The following is a 16,310-nucleotide window of genomic DNA, read 5'->3' on the forward strand; positions in this document are numbered from 1 at the left end:
AAATAATTGAATGTGATTATTGAAGTGAGGTGATACTTAAAGCATCTAAGGATTTACAACTTAAACACAGCGGAAACTAAAATATATTTAATCAAGAGACCCTACAAGCCAAGTCTTTCAGTTCATGATTGCAGTAACACATATATATTTTTCCACATTTTTTGTAATTGCACAGCAAATTGTCATGTTTTATATATTTTGAGCAGTTTCCAATATGGCATCTACAGCACTCCGAGCCTGGATAGCTCAGTCGGTAAAGCATCAGACTTTTAATCTGAGGGTCCAGGGTTCAAGTCCCTGTTCATGCGAGTGTCTTTTAAACAATAATGTTTTTGTTTGTGAAATGGATAATTTTGCAGAGTTTAAAATTATCCATTCCTGTAGGCAGCCATCTTTTAATTGTTGATGCTGATTATGTTCATTAATCAATGGGAAGGTGTATAGATTGGAAAGATTCTGTAGAATATTAAGAATGGACTTTATCACTCTTCAATAGGCACATATTATTGGCATCTAGTACTATAATCATCACAAAGTAGTATCGCTACATGTCAGTTCTAAAGACTTTATTTCATCAGGAACTCAAATCCATCCTTCTTTGATAGGCACACAGTGATTAAATTAGACAAGTAATAAATCAAACCTCTTTGACAAAAATAATTGAATGTGATTATTAAAGTTAGGTGATACTTAACGAATCTAATGATTTACATCTTAAACACAGAGGAAACTAAAATATATTTCATCAAGAGACCCTACAAGCCAAGTCCTTCAGTTCATGATAGCAGTAACACATATATTTTTCCACATTTTTTGTAATTGCACAGCAAATTGTCATGTATTATATATTTCGAGCAGTTTCCAATATGGCAACTTCAGTGCTCAGAGCCTGGATAGCTCAGTCGGTAGAGCATCAGACTTTTAATCTGAGGGTCCAGGTTTCAAGTCCCTATTCAGGCGAGTGTCTATTAAACAATGGTGTTTTTGTTTGTGAAGTGGACAATTTTGCAGAGTTTAAAATCATCCATTCCTGCAGGCAGCCATCTTTTAATTGTTGACGCTGATTATGTTCATTATTCAATGGGAAGGTGTATAGATTGGAGAGATTCTTTAGAATATTAAGAATGGACTTTATCACTCTTCAATAGGCACACATTATTGGCATCTAGTAATATAGTCATCACAAAGTAGTATCACTACATGTCAGTTCTAAAGACTTTGTTTCATCAGGAACTCAAATCCATCCTTCTTTGATAGGCACACAGTGATTAAATTAGACAAGTAATAAATCAATCCTCTTTGACAAAAATAATTGAATGTGATTATTGAAGTGAGGTGATACTTAAAGCATCTAAGGATTTACAACTTAAACACAGAGGAAACTAAAATATATTTCATCAAGAGACCCTACAAGCCAAGTCTTTCAGTTCATGATTGCAGTAACACATATATTTTTCCACATTTTTTGTAATTGCACAGCAAATTGTCATGTTTTATATATTTGAGCAGTTTCCAATATGGCAACTTCAGCGCTCAGAGCCTGGATAGCTCAGTCGGTAGAGCATCAGACTTTTAATCGGAGGGTCCAGGGTTCAAATCCCTGTTCAGGCGAGTGTCTTTTAAACAATGGTGTTTTTGTTTGTGAAATGGACAATTTTGCAGAGTTTAAAATTATCCATTCCTGCAGGCAGCCATCTATTAATTGTTGATGCTGATTATGTTCATTATTCAATGGGAAGGTGAATAGATTGGAAAGATTCTGTAGAATATTAAGAATGGACTTTATCACTCTTCAATAGGCACACATTATTGGCATCTAGTAATATAATCATCACAAAGTAGTATCGCTACATGTCAGTTCTAAAGACTTTATTTCATCAGGAACTCAAATCCATCCTTCTTTGATAGGCACACAGTGATTAAATTAGACAAGTAATAAATCAAACCTCTTTGACAAAAATAATTGAATGTGATTATTGAAGTTAGGTGATACTTAACGAATCTAAGGATTTACATCTTAAACACAGAGGAAACTAAAATATATTTCATCAAGAGACCCTACAAGCCAAGTCTTTCAGTTCATGATTGCAGTAACACATATATTTTTCCACATTTTTTGTAATTGCACAGCAAATTGTCATGTTTTATATATTTGAGCAGTTTCCAATATGGCAACTTCAGCGCTCAGAGCCTGGATAGCGCAGTCGGTAGAGCATCAGACTTTTAATCTGAGGGTCCATGGTTCAAGTCCCTGTTCAGGCGAGTGTCTTTTAAACAATGGTGTTTTTGTTTGTGAAGTGGACAATTTTGCAGAGTTTAAAATTATCCATTCCTGCAGGCAGCCATCTTTTAATTGTTGATGCTGATTATGTTCATTATTCAATGGGATGGTGTATAGATTGGAGAGATTCTTTAGAATATTAAGAATGGACTTTATCACTCTTCAATAGGCACACATTATTGGCATCTAGTAATATAGTCATCACAAAGTAGTATCACTACATGTCAGTTCTAAAGACTTTGTTTCATCAGGAACTCAAATCCATCCTTCTTTGATAGGCACACAGTGATTAAATTAGACAAGTAATAAATCAAACCTCTTTGACAAAAATAATTGAATGTGATTATTGAAGTGAGGTGATACTTAAAGCATCTAAGGATTTACAACTTAAACACAGAGGAAACTAAAATATATTTAATCAAGAGACCCTACAAGCCAAGTCTTTCAGTTCATGATTGCAGTAACACATATATATTTTTCCACATTTTTTGTAATTGCACAGCAAATTGTCATGTTTTATATATTTTGAGCAGTTTCCAATATGGCAACTACAGCACTCAGAGCCTGGATAGCTCAGTCGGTAGAGCATCAGACTTTTAATCTGAGGGTCCAGGGTTCAAGTCCCTGTTCATGCGAGTGTCTTTTAAACAATAATGTTTTTGTTTGTGAAATGGATAATTTTGCAGAGTTTAAAATTATCCATTCCTGTAGGCAGCCATCTTTTAATTGTTGATGCTGATTATGTTCATTAATCAATGGGAAGGTGTATAGATTGGAAAGATTCTGTAGAATATTAAGAATGGACTTTATCACTCTTCAATAGGCACACATTATTGGCATGTAGTACTATAATCATCACAAAGTAGTATCGCTACATGTCAGTTCTAAAGACTTTATTTCATCAGGAACTCAAATCCATCCTTCTTTGATAGGCACACAGTGATTAAATTAGACAAGTAATAAATCAAACCTCTTTGACAAAAATAATTGAATGTGATTATTAAAGTAAGGTGATACTTAACGAATCTAAGGATTTACATCTTAAACACAGAGGAAACTAAAATATATTTCATCAAGAGACCCTACAAGCCAAGTCCTTCAGTTCATGATAGCAGTAACACATATATTTTTCCACATTTTTTGTAATTGCACAGCAAATTGTCATGTATTATATATTTCGAGCAGTTTCCAATATGGCAACTTCAGCGCTCAGAGCCTGGATAGCTCAGTCGGTAGAGCATCAGACTTTTAATCTGAGGGTCCAGGTTTCAAGTCCCTGTTCAGGCGAGTGTCTTTTAAACAATGGTGTTTTTGTTTGTGAAGTGGACAATTTTGCAGAGTTTAAAATCATCCATTCCTGCAGGCAGCCATCTTTTAATTGTTGACGCTGATTATGTTCATTATTCAATGGGAAGGTGTATAGATTGGAGAGATTCTTTAGAATTTTAAGAATGGACTTTATCACTCTTCAATAGGCACACATTATTGGCATCTAGTAATATAGTCATCACAAAGTAGTATCACTACATGTCAGTTCTAAAGACTTTGTTTCATCAGGAACTCAAATCCATCCTTCTTTGATAGGCACACAGTGATTAAATTAGACAAGTAATAAATAAATCCTCTTTGACAAAAATAATTGAATGTGATTATTGAAGTGAGGTGATACTTAACGAATCTAAGGATTTACATCTTAAACACAGAGGAAACTAAAATATATTTCATCAAGAGACCCTACAAGCCAAGTCTTTCAGTTCATGATTGCAGTAACACATATATTTATCCACATTTTTTGTATTTGCACAGCAAATTGTCATGTTTTATATATTTCAAGCAGTTTCCAATATGGCAACTTCAGCACTCAGAGCCTGGATAGCTCAGTCGGTAGAGCATCAGACTTTTAATCGGAGGGTCCAGGGTTCAAATCCCTGTTCAGGCGAGTGTCTTTTAAACAATGGTGTTTTTGTTTGTGAAATGGACAATTTTGCAGAGTTTAAAATTATCCATTCCTGCAGGCAGCCATCTATTAATTGTTGATGCTGATTATGTTCATTATTCAATGGGAAGGTGAATAGATTGGAAAGATTCTGTAGAATATTAAGAATGGACTTTATCACTCTTCAATAGGCACACATTATTGGCATCTAGTAATATAATCATCACAAAGTAGTATCGCTACATGTCAGTTCTAAAGACTTTATTTCATCAGGAACTCAAATCCATCCTTCTTTGATAGGCACACAGTGATTAAATTAGACAAGTAATAAATCAAACCTCTTTGACAAAAATAATTGAATGTGATTATTGAAGTTAGGTGATACTTAACGAATCTAAGGATTTACATCTTAAACACAGAGGAAACTAAAATATATTTCATCAAGAGACCCTACAAGCCAAGTCTTTCAGTTCATGATTGCAGTAACACATATATTTTTCCACATTTTTTGTAATTGCACAGCAAATTGTCATGTTTTATATATTTGAGCAGTTTCCACTATTGCAACTTCAGCGCTCAGAGCCTGGATAGCTCAGTCGGTAGAGCATCAGACTTTTAATCTGAGGGTCCAGGGTTCAAGTCCCTGTTCAGGCGAGTGTCTTTTAAACAATGGTGTTTTTGTTTGTGAAGTGGACAATTTTGCAGAGTTTAAAATTATCCATTCCTGCAGGCAGCCATCTTTTAATTGTTGATGCTGATTATGTTCATTATTCAATGGGAAGGTGTATAGATTGGAGAGATTCTTTAGAATATTAAGAATGGACTTTATCACTCTTCAATAGGCACACATTATTGGCATCTAGTAATATAGTCATCACAAAGTAGTATCACTACATGTCAGTTCTAAAGACTTTGTTTCATCAGGAACTCAAATCCATCCTTCTTTGATAGGCACACAGTGATTAAATTAGACAAGTAATAAATCAAACCTCTTTGACAAAAATAATTGAATGTGATTATTGAAGTGAGGTGATACTTAAAGCATCTAAGGATTTACAACTTAAACACAGAGGAAACTAAAATATATTTAATCAAGAGACCCTACAAGCCAAGTCTTTCAGTTCATGATTGCAGTAACACATATATATTTTTCCACATTTTTTGTAATTGCACAGCAAATTGTCATGTTTTATATATTTTGAGCAGTTTCCAATATGGCAACTACAGCACTCCGAGCCTGGATAGCTCAGTCGGTAAAGCATCAGACTTTTAATCTGAGGGTCCAGGGTTCAAGTCCCTGTTCATGCGAGTGTCTTTTAAACAATAATGTTTTTGTTTGTGAAATGGATAATTTTGCAGAGTTTAAAATTATCCATTCCTGTAGGCAGCCATCTTTTAATTGTTGATGCTGATTATGTTCATTAATCAATGGGAAGGTGTATAGATTGGAAAGATTCTGTAGAATATTAAGAATGGACTTTATCACTCTTCAATAGGCACATATTATTGGCATCTAGTACTATAATCATCACAAAGTAGTATCGCTACATGTCAGTTCTAAAGACTTTATTTCATCAGGAACTCAAATCCATCCTTCTTTGATAGGCACACAGTGATTAAATTAGACAAGTAATAAATCAAACCTCTTTGACAAAAATAATTGAATGTGATTATTAAAGTAAGGTGATACTTAAAGCATCTAAGGATTTACATCTTAAACACAGAGGAAACTAAAATATATTTCATCAAGAGACCCTACAAGCCAAGTCCTTCAGTTCATGATAGCAGTAACACATATATTTTTCCACATTTTTTGTAATTGCACAGCAAATTGTCATGTATTATATATTTCGAGCAGTTTCCAATATGGCAACTTCAGTGCTCAGAGGCTGGATAGCTCAGTCGGTAGAGCATCAGACCTTTAATCTGAGGGTCCAGGTTTCAAGTCCCTATTCAGGCGAGTGTCTATTAAACAATGGTGTTTTTGTTTGTGAAGTGGACAATTTTGCAGAGTTTAAAATCATCCATTCCTGCAGGCAGCCATCTTTTAATTGTTGACGCTGATTATGTTCATTATTCAATGGGAAGGTGTATAGATTGGAGAGATTCTTTAGAATATTAAGAATGGACTTTATCACTCTTCAATAGGCACACATTATTGGCATCTAGTAATATAGTCATCACAAAGTAGTATCACTACATGTCAGTTCTAAAGACTTTGTTTCATCAGGAACTCAAATCCATCCTTCTTTGATAGGCACACAGTGATTAAATTAGACAAGTAATAAATCAATCCTCTTTGACAAAAATAATTGAATGTGATTATTGAAGTGAGGTGATACTTAAAGCATCTAAGGATTTACAACTTAAACACAGAGGAAACTAAAATATATTTCATCAAGAGACCCTACAAGCCAAGTCTTTCAGTTCATGATTGCAGTAACACATATATTTTTCCACATTTTTTGTAATTGCACAGCAAATTGTCATGTTTTATATATTTGAGCAGTTTCCAATATGGCAACTTCAGCGCTCAGAGCCTGGATAGCTCAGTCGGTAGAGCATCAGACTTTTAATCGGAGGGTCCAGGGTTCAAATCCCTGTTCAGGCGAGTGTCTTTTAAACAATGGTGTTTTTGTTTGTGAAATGGACAATTTTGCAGAGTTTAAAATTATCCATTCCTGCAGGCAGCCATCTATTAATTGTTGATGCTGATTATGTTCATTATTCAATGGGAAGGTGAATAGATTGGAAAGATTCTGTAGAATATTAAGAATGGACTTTATCACTCTTCAATAGGCACACATTATTGGCATCTAGTAATATAATCATCACAAAGTAGTATCGCTACATGTCAGTTCTAAAGACTTTATTTCATCAGGAACTCAAATCCATCCTTTATTGATAGGCACACAGTGATTAAATTAGACAAATAATAAATCAAACCTCTTTGACAAAAATAATTGAATGTGATTATTGAAGTTAGGTGATACTTAACGAATCTAAGGATTTACATCTTAAACACAGAGGAAACTAAAATATATTTCATCAAGAGACCCTACAAGCCAAGTCTTTCAGTTCATGATTGCAGTAACACATATATTTTTCCACATTTTTTGTAATTGCACAGCAAATTGTCATGTTTTATATATTTGAGCAGTTTCCAATATGGCAACTTCAGCGCTCAGAGCCTGGATAGCGCAGTCGGTAGAGCATCAGACTTTTAATCTGAGGGTCCATGGTTCAAGTCCCTGTTCAGGCGAGTGTCTTTTAAACAATGGTGTTTTTGTTTGTGAAGTGGACAATTTTGCAGAGTTTAAAATTATCCATTCCTGCAGGCAGCCATCTTTTAATTGTTGATGCTGATTATGTTCATTATTCAATGGGAAGGTGTATAGATTGGAGAGATTCTTTAGAATATTAAGAATGGACTTTATCACTCTTCAATAGGCACACATTATTGGCATCTAGTAATATAGTCATCACAAAGTAGTATCACTACATGTCAGTTCTAAAGACTTTGTTTCATCAGGAACTCAAATCCATCCTTCTTTGATAGGCACACAGTGATTAAATTAGACAAGTAATAAATCAAACCTCTTTGACAAAAATAATTGAATGTGATTATTGAAGTGAGGTGATACTTAAAGCATCTAAGGATTTACAACTTAAACACAGAGGAAACTAAAATATATTTAATCAAGAGACCCTACAAGCCAAGTCTTTCAGTTCATGATTGCAGTAACACATATATATTTTTCCACATTTTTTGTAATTGCACAGCAAATTGTCATGTTTTATATATTTTGAGCAGTTTCCAATATGGCAACTACAGCACTCAGAGCCTGGATAGCTCAGTCGGTAGAGCATCAGACTTTTAATCTGAGGGTCCAGGGTTCAAGTCCCTGTTCATGCGAGTGTCTTTTAAACAATAATGTTTTTGTTTGTGAAATGGATAATTTTGCAGAGTTTAAAATTATCCATTCCTGTAGGCAGCCATCTTTTAATTGTTGATGCTGATTATGTTCATTAATCAATGGGAAGGTGTATAGATTGGAAAGATTCTGTAGAATATTAAGAATGGACTTTATCACTCTTCAATAGGCACACATTATTGGCATGTAGTACTATAATCATCACAAAGTAGTATCGCTACATGTCAGTTCTAAAGACTTTATTTCATCAGGAACTCAAATCCATCCTTCTTTGATAGGCACACAGTGATTAAATTAGACAAGTAATAAATCAAACCTCTTTGACAAAAATAATTGAATGTGATTATTAAAGTAAGGTGATACTTAACGAATCTAAGGATTTACATCTTAAACACAGAGGAAACTAAAATATATTTCATCAAGAGACCCTACAAGCCAAGTCCTTCAGTTCATGATAGCAGTAACACATATATTTTTCCACATTTTTTGTAATTGCACAGCAAATTGTCATGTATTATATATTTCGAGCAGTTTCCAATATGGCAACTTCAGCGCTCAGAGCCTGGATAGCTCAGTCGGTAGAGCATCAGACTTTTAATCTGAGGGTCCAGGTTTCAAGTCCCTGTTCAGGCGAGTGTCTTTTAAACAATGGTGTTTTTGTTTGTGAAGTGGACAATTTTGCAGAGTTTAAAATCATCCATTCCTGCAGGCAGCCATCTTTTAATTGTTGACGCTGATTATGTTCATTATTCAATGGGAAGGTGTATAGATTGGAGAGATTCTTTAGAATTTTAAGAATGGACTTTATCACTCTTCAATAGGCACACATTATTGGCATCTAGTAATATAGTCATCACAAAGTAGTATCACTACATGTCAGTTCTAAAGACTTTGTTTCATCAGGAACTCAAATCCATCCTTCTTTGATAGGCACACAGTGATTAAATTAGACAAGTAATAAATCAATCCTCTTTGACAAAAATAATTGAATGCGATTATTGAAGTGAGGTGATACTTAAAGCATCTAAGGATTTACAACTTAAACACAGAGGAAACTAAAATATATTTCATCAAGATACCCTACAAGCCAAGTCTTTCAGTTCATGATTGCAGTAACACATATATTTTTCCACATTTTTTGTAATTGCACAGCAAATTGTCATGTTTTATATATTTCGAGCAGTTTCCAATATGGCAACTTCACTGCTCAGAGCCTGGATAGCTCAGTCGGTAGAGCATCAGACTTTTAATCTGAGGGTCCAGGGTTCAAGTCCCTGTTCAGGCGAGTGTCTTTTAAACAATGGTGTTTTTGTTTGTGAAATGGACAATTTTGCAGAGTTTAAAATGATCCATTTCTGCAGGCAGCCATCTTTTAATTGTTGATGCTGATTATGTTCATTATTCAATGGGAAGGTGAATAGATTGGAAAGATTCTGTAGAATATTAAGAATGGACTTTATCACTCTTCAATAGGCACACATTATTGGCATCTAGTAATATAGTCATCACAAAGTAGTATCACTACATGTCAGTTCTAAAGACTTTGTTTCATCAGGAACTCAAATCCATCCTTCTTTGATAGGCACACAGTGATTAAATTAGACAAGTAATAAATCAAACCTTTTTGACAAAAATAATTGAATGTGATTATTGAAGTGAGGTGATACTTAAAGCATCTAAGGATTTACAACTTAAACACAGAGGAAACTAAAATATATTTCATCAAGAGACCCTACAAGCCAAGTCTTTCAGTTCATGATTGCAGTAACACATATATTTTTCCACATTTTTTGTAATTGCACAGCAAATTGTCATGTTTTATATATTTGAGCAGTTTCCAATATGGCACCTACAGCACTCAGATCCTGGATAGCTCAGTCAGAAGAGCATCAGACTTTTAATCTAAGGGTCCAGGGTTCAAGTCCCTGTTCATGCGAGTGTCTTTTAAACAATAATGTTTTTGTTTGTGAAATGGATAATTTTGCAGAGTTTAAAATTATCCATTCCTGTAGGCAGCCATCTTTTAATTGTTGATGCTGATTATGTTCATTAATCAATGGGAAGGTGAATAGATTGGAAAGATTCTGTAGAATATTAAGAATGGACTTTATCACTCTTCAATAGGCACACATTATTGGCATCTAGTAATATAATCATCACAAAGTAGTATCGCTACATGTCAGTTCTAAAGACTTTATTTCATCAGGAACTCAAATCCATCCTTCTTTGATAGGCACACAGTGATTAAATTAGACAAGTAATAAATCAAACCTCTTTGACAAAAATAATTGAATGTGATTATTGAAGTAAGGTGATACTTAACGAATCTAAGGATTTACATCTTAAACACAGAGGAAACTAAAATATATTTCATCAAGAGACCCTACAAGCCAAGTCTTTCAGTTCATGATTGCAGTAACACATATATTTATCCACATTTTTTGTATTTGCACAGCAAATTGTCATGTTTTATATATTTCAAGCAGTTTCCAATATGGCAACTTCAGCACTCAGCGCCTGGATAGCTCAGTCGGTAGAGCATCAGACTTTTAATCGGAGGGTCCAGGGTTCAAGTCCCTGTTCAGGCGAGTGTCTTTTAAACAATGGTGTTTTTGTTTGTGAAATGGACAATTTTGCAGAGTTTAAAATTATCCATTCCTGCAGGCAGCCATCTATTAATTGTTGATGCTGATTATGTTCATTATTCAATGGGAAGGTGAATAGATTGGAAAGATTCTGTAGAATATTAAGAATGGACTTTATCACTCTTCAATAGGCACACATTATTGGCATCTAGTAATATAATCATCACAAAGTAGTATCGCTACATGTCAGTTCTAAAGACTTTATTTAATCAGGAACTCAAATCCATCCTTCTTTGATAGGCACACAGTGATTAAATTAGACAAGTAATAAATCAAACCTCTTTGACAAAAATAATTGAATGTGATTATTGAAGTGAGGTGATACTTAAAGCATCTAAGGATTTACAACTTAAACACAGAGGAAACTAAAATATATTTCATCAAGAGACCCTACAAGCCAAGTCTTTCAGTTCATGATTGCAGTAACACATATATTTTTCCACATTTTTTGTAATTGCACAGCAAATTGTCATGTTTTATATATTTGAGCAGTTTCCAATATGGCAACTACAGCACTCAGAGCCTGGATAGCTCAGTCGGAAGAGCATCAGACTTTTAATCTGAGGGTCCAGGGTTCAAGTCCCTGTTCATGCGAGTGTCTTTTAAACAATGGTGTTTTTGTTTGTGAAATGGACAATTTTGCAGAGTTTAAAATTATCCATTCCTGTAGGCAGCCATCTTTTAATTGTTGATGCTGATTATGTTCATTAATCAATGGGAAGGTGAATAGATTGGAAAGATTCTGTAGAATATTAAGAATGGACTTTATCACTCTTCAATAGGCACACATTATTGGCATCTAGTAATATAATCATCACAAAGTAGTATCGCTACATGTCAGTTCTAAATACTTTATTTCATCAGGAACTCAAATCCATCCTTCTTTGATAGGCACACAGTGATTAAATTAGACAAGTAATAAATCAATCCTCTTTGACAAAAATAATTGAATGTGATTATTTAAGTGAGGTGATACTTAACGAATCTAAGGATTTACATCTTAAACACAGAGGAAACTAAAATATATTTCATCAAGAGACCCTACAAGCCAAGTCTTTCAGTTCATGATTGCAGTAACACATATATTTATCCACATTTTTTGTATTTGCACAGCAAATTGTCATGTTTTATATATTTCAAGCAGTTTCCAATATGGCAACTTCAGCACTCAGAGCCTGGATAGCTCAGTCGGTAGAACATCAGACTTTTAATCGGAGGGTCCAGGGTTCAAATCCCTGTTCAGGCGAGTGTCTTTTAAACAATGGTGTTTTTGTTTGTGAAATGGACAATTTTGCAGAGTTTAAAATTATCCATTCCTGCAGGCAGCCATCTATTAATTGTTGATGCTGATTATGTTCATTATTCAATGGGAAGGTGAATAGATTGGAAAGATTCTGTAGAATATTAAGAATGGACTTTATCACTCTTCAATAGGCACACATTATTGGCATCTAGTAATATAATCATCACAAAGTAGTATCGCTACATGTCAGTTCTAAAGACTTTATTTCATCAGGAACTCAAATCCATCCTTCTTTGATAGGCACACAGTGATTAAATTAGACAAGTAATAAATCAAACCTCTTTGACAAAAATAATTGAATGTGATTATTGAAGTTAGGTGATACTTAACGAATCTAAGGATTTACATCTTAAACACAGAGGAAACTAAAATATATTTCATCAAGAGACCCTACAAGCCAAGTCTTTCAGTTCATGATTGCAGTAACACATATATTTTTCCACATTTTTTGTAATTGCACAGCAAATTGTCATGTTTTATATATTTGAGCAGTTTCCACTAATGCAACTTCAGTGCTCAGAGCCTGGATAGCTCAGTCGGTAGCGCATCAGACTTTTAATCTGAGGGTCCAGGGTTCAAGTCCCTGTTCAGGCGAGTGTCTTTTAAACAATGGTGTTTTTGTTTGTGAAGTGGACAATTTTGCAGAGTTTAAAATTATCCATTCCTGCAGGCAGCCATCTTTTAATTGTTGATGCTGATTATGTTCATTATTCAATGGGAAGGTGTATAGATTGGAGAGATTCTTTAGAATATTAAGAATGGACTTTATCACTCTTCAATAGGCACACATTATTGGCATCTAGTAATATAGTCATCACAAAGTAGTATCACTACATGTCAGTTCTAAAGACTTTGTTTCATCAGGAACTCAAATCCATCCTTCTTTGATAGGCACACAGTGATTAAATTAGACAAGTAATAAATCAAACCTCTTTGACAAAAATAATTGAATGTGATTATTGAAGTGAGGTGATGCTTAAAGCATCTAAGGATTTACAACTTAAACACAGAGGAAACTAAAATATATTTAATCAAGAGACCCTACAAGCCAAGTCTTTCAGTTCATGATTGCAGTAACACATATATATTTTTCCACATTTTTTGTAATTGCACAGCAAATTGTCATGTTTTATATATTTTGAGCAGTTTCCAATATGGCAACTACAGCACTCCGAGCCTGGATAGCTCAGTCGGTAGAGCATCAGACTTTTAATCGGAGGGTCCAGGTTTCAAATCCCTGTTCAGGCGAGTGTCTTTTAAACAATGGTGTTTTTGTTTGTGAAATGGACAATTTTGCAGAGTTTAAAATTATCCATTCCTGCAGGCAGCCATCTATTAATTGTTGATGCTGATTATGTTCATTATTCAATGGGAAGGTGAATAGATTGGAAAGATTCTGTAGAAAATTAAGAATGGACTTTATCACTCTTCAATAGGCACACATTATTGGCATCTAGTAATATAATCATCACAAAGTAGTATCGCTACATGTCCGTTCTAAAGACTTTATTTCATCAGGAACTCAAATCCATCCTTCTTTGATAGGCACACAGTGATTAAATTAGACAAGTAATAAATCAAACCTCTTTGACAAAAATAATTGAATGTGATTATTGAAGTTAGGTGATACTTAACGAATCTAAGGATTTACATCTTAAACACAGAGGAAACTAAAATATATTTCATCAAGAGACCCTACAAGCCAAGTCTTTCAGTTCATGATTGCAGTAACACATATATTTTTCCACATTTTTTGTAATTGCACAGCAAATTGTCATGTTTTATATATTTGAGCAGTTTCCAATATGGCAACTTCAGCGCTCAGAGCCTGGATAGCTCAGTCGGTAGAGCATCAGACTTTTAATCTGAGGGTCCAGGGTTCAAGTCCCTGTTCAGGCGAGTGTCTTTTAAACAATGGTGTTTTTGTTTGTGAAGTGGACAATTTTGCAGAGTTTAAAATTATCCATTCCTGCAGGCAGCCATCTTTTAATTGTTGATGCTGATTATGTTCATTATTCAATGGGAAGGTGTATAGATTGGAGAGATTCTTTAGAATATTAAGAATGGACTTTATCACTCTTCAATAGGCACACATTATTGGCATCTAGTAATATAGTCATCACAAAGTAGTATCACTACATGTCAGTTCTAAAGACTTTGTTTCATCAGGAACTCAAATCCATCCTTCTTTGATAGGCACACAGTGATTAAATTAGACAAGTAATAAATCAAACCTCTTTGACAAAAATAATTGAATGTGATTATTGAAGTGAGGTGATACTTAAAGCATCTAAGGATTTACAACTTAAACACAGAGGAAACTAAAATATATTTAATCAAGAGACCCTACAAGCCAAGTCTTTCAGTTCATGATTGCAGTAACACATATATATTTTTCCACATTTTTTGTAATTGCACAGCAAATTGTCATGTTTTATATATTTTGAGCAGTTTCCAATATGGCAACTACAGCACTCAGAGCCTGGATAGCTCAGTCGGTAGAGCATCAGACTTTTAATCTGAGGGTCCAGGGTTCAAGTCCCTGTTCATGCGAGTGTCTTTTAAACAATAATGTTTTTGTTTGTGAAATGGATAATTTTGCAGAGTTTAAAATTATCCATTCCTGTAGGCAGCCATCTTTTAATTGTTGATGCTGATTATGTTCATTAATCAATGGGAAGGTGTATAGATTGGAAAGATTCTGTAGAATATTAAGAATGGACTTTATCACTCTTCAATAGGCACACATTATTGGCATGTAGTACTATAATCATCACAAAGTAGTATCGCTACATGTCAGTTCTAAAGACTTTATTTCATCAGGAACTCAAATCCATCCTTCTTTGATAGGCACACAGTGATTAAATTAGACAAGTAATAAATCAAACCTCTTTGACAAAAATAATTGAATGTGATTATTAAAGTAAGGTGATACTTAACGAATCTAAGGATTTACATCTTAAACACAGAGGAAACTAAAATATATTTCATCAAGAGACCCTACAAGCCAAGTCCTTCAGTTCATGATAGCAGTAACACATATATTTTTCCACATTTTTTGTAATTGCACAGCAAATTGTCATGTATTATATATTTCGAGCAGTTTCCAATATGGCAAGTTCAGCGCTGAGAGCCTGGATAGCTCAGTCGGTAGAGCATCAGACTTTTAATCTGAGGGTCCAGGTTTCAAGTCCCTGTTCAGGCGAGTGTCTTTTAAACAATGGTGTTTTTGTTTGTGAAGTGGACAATTTTGCAGAGTTTAAAATGATCCATTTCTGCAGGCAGCCATCTTTTAATTGTTGATGCTGATTATGTTCATTATTCAATGGGAAGGTGAATAGATTGGAAAGATTCTGTAGAATATTAAGAATGGACTTTATCACTCTTCAATAGGCACACATTATTGGCATCTAGTAATATAGTCATCACAAAGTAGTATCACTACATGTCAGTTCTAAAGACTTTGTTTCATCAGGAACTCAAATCCATCCTTCTTTGATAGGCACACAGTGATTAAATTAGACAAGTAATAAATCAATCCTTTTTGACAAAAATAATTGAATGTGATTATTGAAGTGAGGTGATACTTAAAGCATCTAAGGATTTACAACTTAAACACAGAGGAAACTAAAATATATTTCATCAAGAGACCCTACAAGCCAAGTCTTTCAGTTCATGATTGCAGTAACACATATATTTTTCCACATTTTTTGTAATTGCACAGCAAATTGTCATGTTTTATATATTTGAGCAGTTTCCAATATGGCACCTACAGCACTCAGATCCTGGATAGCTCAGTCAGAAGAGCATCAGACTTTTAATCTAAGGGTCCAGGGTTCAAGTCCCTGTTCATGCGAGTGTCTTTTAAACAATAATGTTTTTGTTTGTGAAATGGATAATTTTGCAGAGTTTAAAATTATCCATTCCTGTAGGCAGCCATCTTTTAATTGTTGATGCTGATTATGTTCATTAATCAATGGGAAGGTGAATAGATTGGAAAGATTCTGTAGAATATTAAGAATGGACTTTATCACTCTTCAATAGGCACACATTATTGGCATCTAGTAATATAATCATCACAAAGTAGTATCGCTACATGTCAGTTCTAAAGACTTTATTTCATCAGGAACTCAAATCCATCCTTCTTTGATAGGCACACAGTGATTAAATTAGACAAGTAATAAATCAAACCTCTTTGACAAAAATAATT

General features: G+C 34.2%; 18 non-coding genes across 18 annotated transcripts; all 18 read left to right on the forward strand.

Annotated features, from left to right (window-relative positions):
* The first annotated feature begins 235 nt into the window (after positions 1-235).
* TRNAK-UUU (transfer RNA lysine (anticodon UUU)) lies at positions 236-308 on the forward strand. The gene has a single exon. It is a non-coding gene; the product is annotated as a tRNA-Lys (tRNA).
* A 579-nt stretch (positions 309-887) lies between these two features.
* Positions 888-960, forward strand: TRNAK-UUU (transfer RNA lysine (anticodon UUU)). Its single transcript has one exon. It is a non-coding gene; the product is annotated as a tRNA-Lys (tRNA).
* A 578-nt stretch (positions 961-1,538) lies between these two features.
* Positions 1,539-1,611, forward strand: TRNAK-UUU (transfer RNA lysine (anticodon UUU)). Its single transcript has one exon. It is a non-coding gene; the product is annotated as a tRNA-Lys (tRNA).
* A 1,232-nt stretch (positions 1,612-2,843) lies between these two features.
* Positions 2,844-2,916, forward strand: TRNAK-UUU (transfer RNA lysine (anticodon UUU)). Its single transcript has one exon. It is a non-coding gene; the product is annotated as a tRNA-Lys (tRNA).
* Positions 2,917-3,495: 579 nt separating this feature from the next.
* On the forward strand, positions 3,496-3,568 carry TRNAK-UUU (transfer RNA lysine (anticodon UUU)). The gene has a single exon. It is a non-coding gene; the product is annotated as a tRNA-Lys (tRNA).
* Positions 3,569-4,147: 579 nt separating this feature from the next.
* Positions 4,148-4,220, forward strand: TRNAK-UUU (transfer RNA lysine (anticodon UUU)). Its single transcript has one exon. It is a non-coding gene; the product is annotated as a tRNA-Lys (tRNA).
* A 578-nt stretch (positions 4,221-4,798) lies between these two features.
* On the forward strand, positions 4,799-4,871 carry TRNAK-UUU (transfer RNA lysine (anticodon UUU)). The gene has a single exon. It is a non-coding gene; the product is annotated as a tRNA-Lys (tRNA).
* A 581-nt stretch (positions 4,872-5,452) lies between these two features.
* On the forward strand, positions 5,453-5,525 carry TRNAK-UUU (transfer RNA lysine (anticodon UUU)). Its single transcript has one exon. It is a non-coding gene; the product is annotated as a tRNA-Lys (tRNA).
* Positions 5,526-6,755: 1,230 nt separating this feature from the next.
* Positions 6,756-6,828, forward strand: TRNAK-UUU (transfer RNA lysine (anticodon UUU)). The gene has a single exon. It is a non-coding gene; the product is annotated as a tRNA-Lys (tRNA).
* A 1,232-nt stretch (positions 6,829-8,060) lies between these two features.
* On the forward strand, positions 8,061-8,133 carry TRNAK-UUU (transfer RNA lysine (anticodon UUU)). The gene has a single exon. It is a non-coding gene; the product is annotated as a tRNA-Lys (tRNA).
* A 579-nt stretch (positions 8,134-8,712) lies between these two features.
* TRNAK-UUU (transfer RNA lysine (anticodon UUU)) lies at positions 8,713-8,785 on the forward strand. Its single transcript has one exon. It is a non-coding gene; the product is annotated as a tRNA-Lys (tRNA).
* A 579-nt stretch (positions 8,786-9,364) lies between these two features.
* On the forward strand, positions 9,365-9,437 carry TRNAK-UUU (transfer RNA lysine (anticodon UUU)). Its single transcript has one exon. It is a non-coding gene; the product is annotated as a tRNA-Lys (tRNA).
* Positions 9,438-10,667: 1,230 nt separating this feature from the next.
* TRNAK-UUU (transfer RNA lysine (anticodon UUU)) lies at positions 10,668-10,740 on the forward strand. Its single transcript has one exon. It is a non-coding gene; the product is annotated as a tRNA-Lys (tRNA).
* A 578-nt stretch (positions 10,741-11,318) lies between these two features.
* TRNAK-UUU (transfer RNA lysine (anticodon UUU)) lies at positions 11,319-11,391 on the forward strand. Its single transcript has one exon. It is a non-coding gene; the product is annotated as a tRNA-Lys (tRNA).
* A 1,230-nt stretch (positions 11,392-12,621) lies between these two features.
* TRNAK-UUU (transfer RNA lysine (anticodon UUU)) lies at positions 12,622-12,694 on the forward strand. The gene has a single exon. It is a non-coding gene; the product is annotated as a tRNA-Lys (tRNA).
* A 1,232-nt stretch (positions 12,695-13,926) lies between these two features.
* TRNAK-UUU (transfer RNA lysine (anticodon UUU)) lies at positions 13,927-13,999 on the forward strand. The gene has a single exon. It is a non-coding gene; the product is annotated as a tRNA-Lys (tRNA).
* Positions 14,000-14,580: 581 nt separating this feature from the next.
* TRNAK-UUU (transfer RNA lysine (anticodon UUU)) lies at positions 14,581-14,653 on the forward strand. The gene has a single exon. It is a non-coding gene; the product is annotated as a tRNA-Lys (tRNA).
* A 579-nt stretch (positions 14,654-15,232) lies between these two features.
* TRNAK-UUU (transfer RNA lysine (anticodon UUU)) lies at positions 15,233-15,305 on the forward strand. Its single transcript has one exon. It is a non-coding gene; the product is annotated as a tRNA-Lys (tRNA).
* The last annotated feature ends 1,005 nt before the right edge of the window (positions 15,306-16,310 follow it).

The sequence above is a fragment of the Pseudophryne corroboree genome, chromosome 1 (assembly GCF_028390025.1).
Source record: "Pseudophryne corroboree isolate aPseCor3 chromosome 1, aPseCor3.hap2, whole genome shotgun sequence".
In the NCBI taxonomy this organism is placed as follows: Eukaryota; Metazoa; Chordata; class Amphibia; order Anura; family Myobatrachidae; genus Pseudophryne; species Pseudophryne corroboree.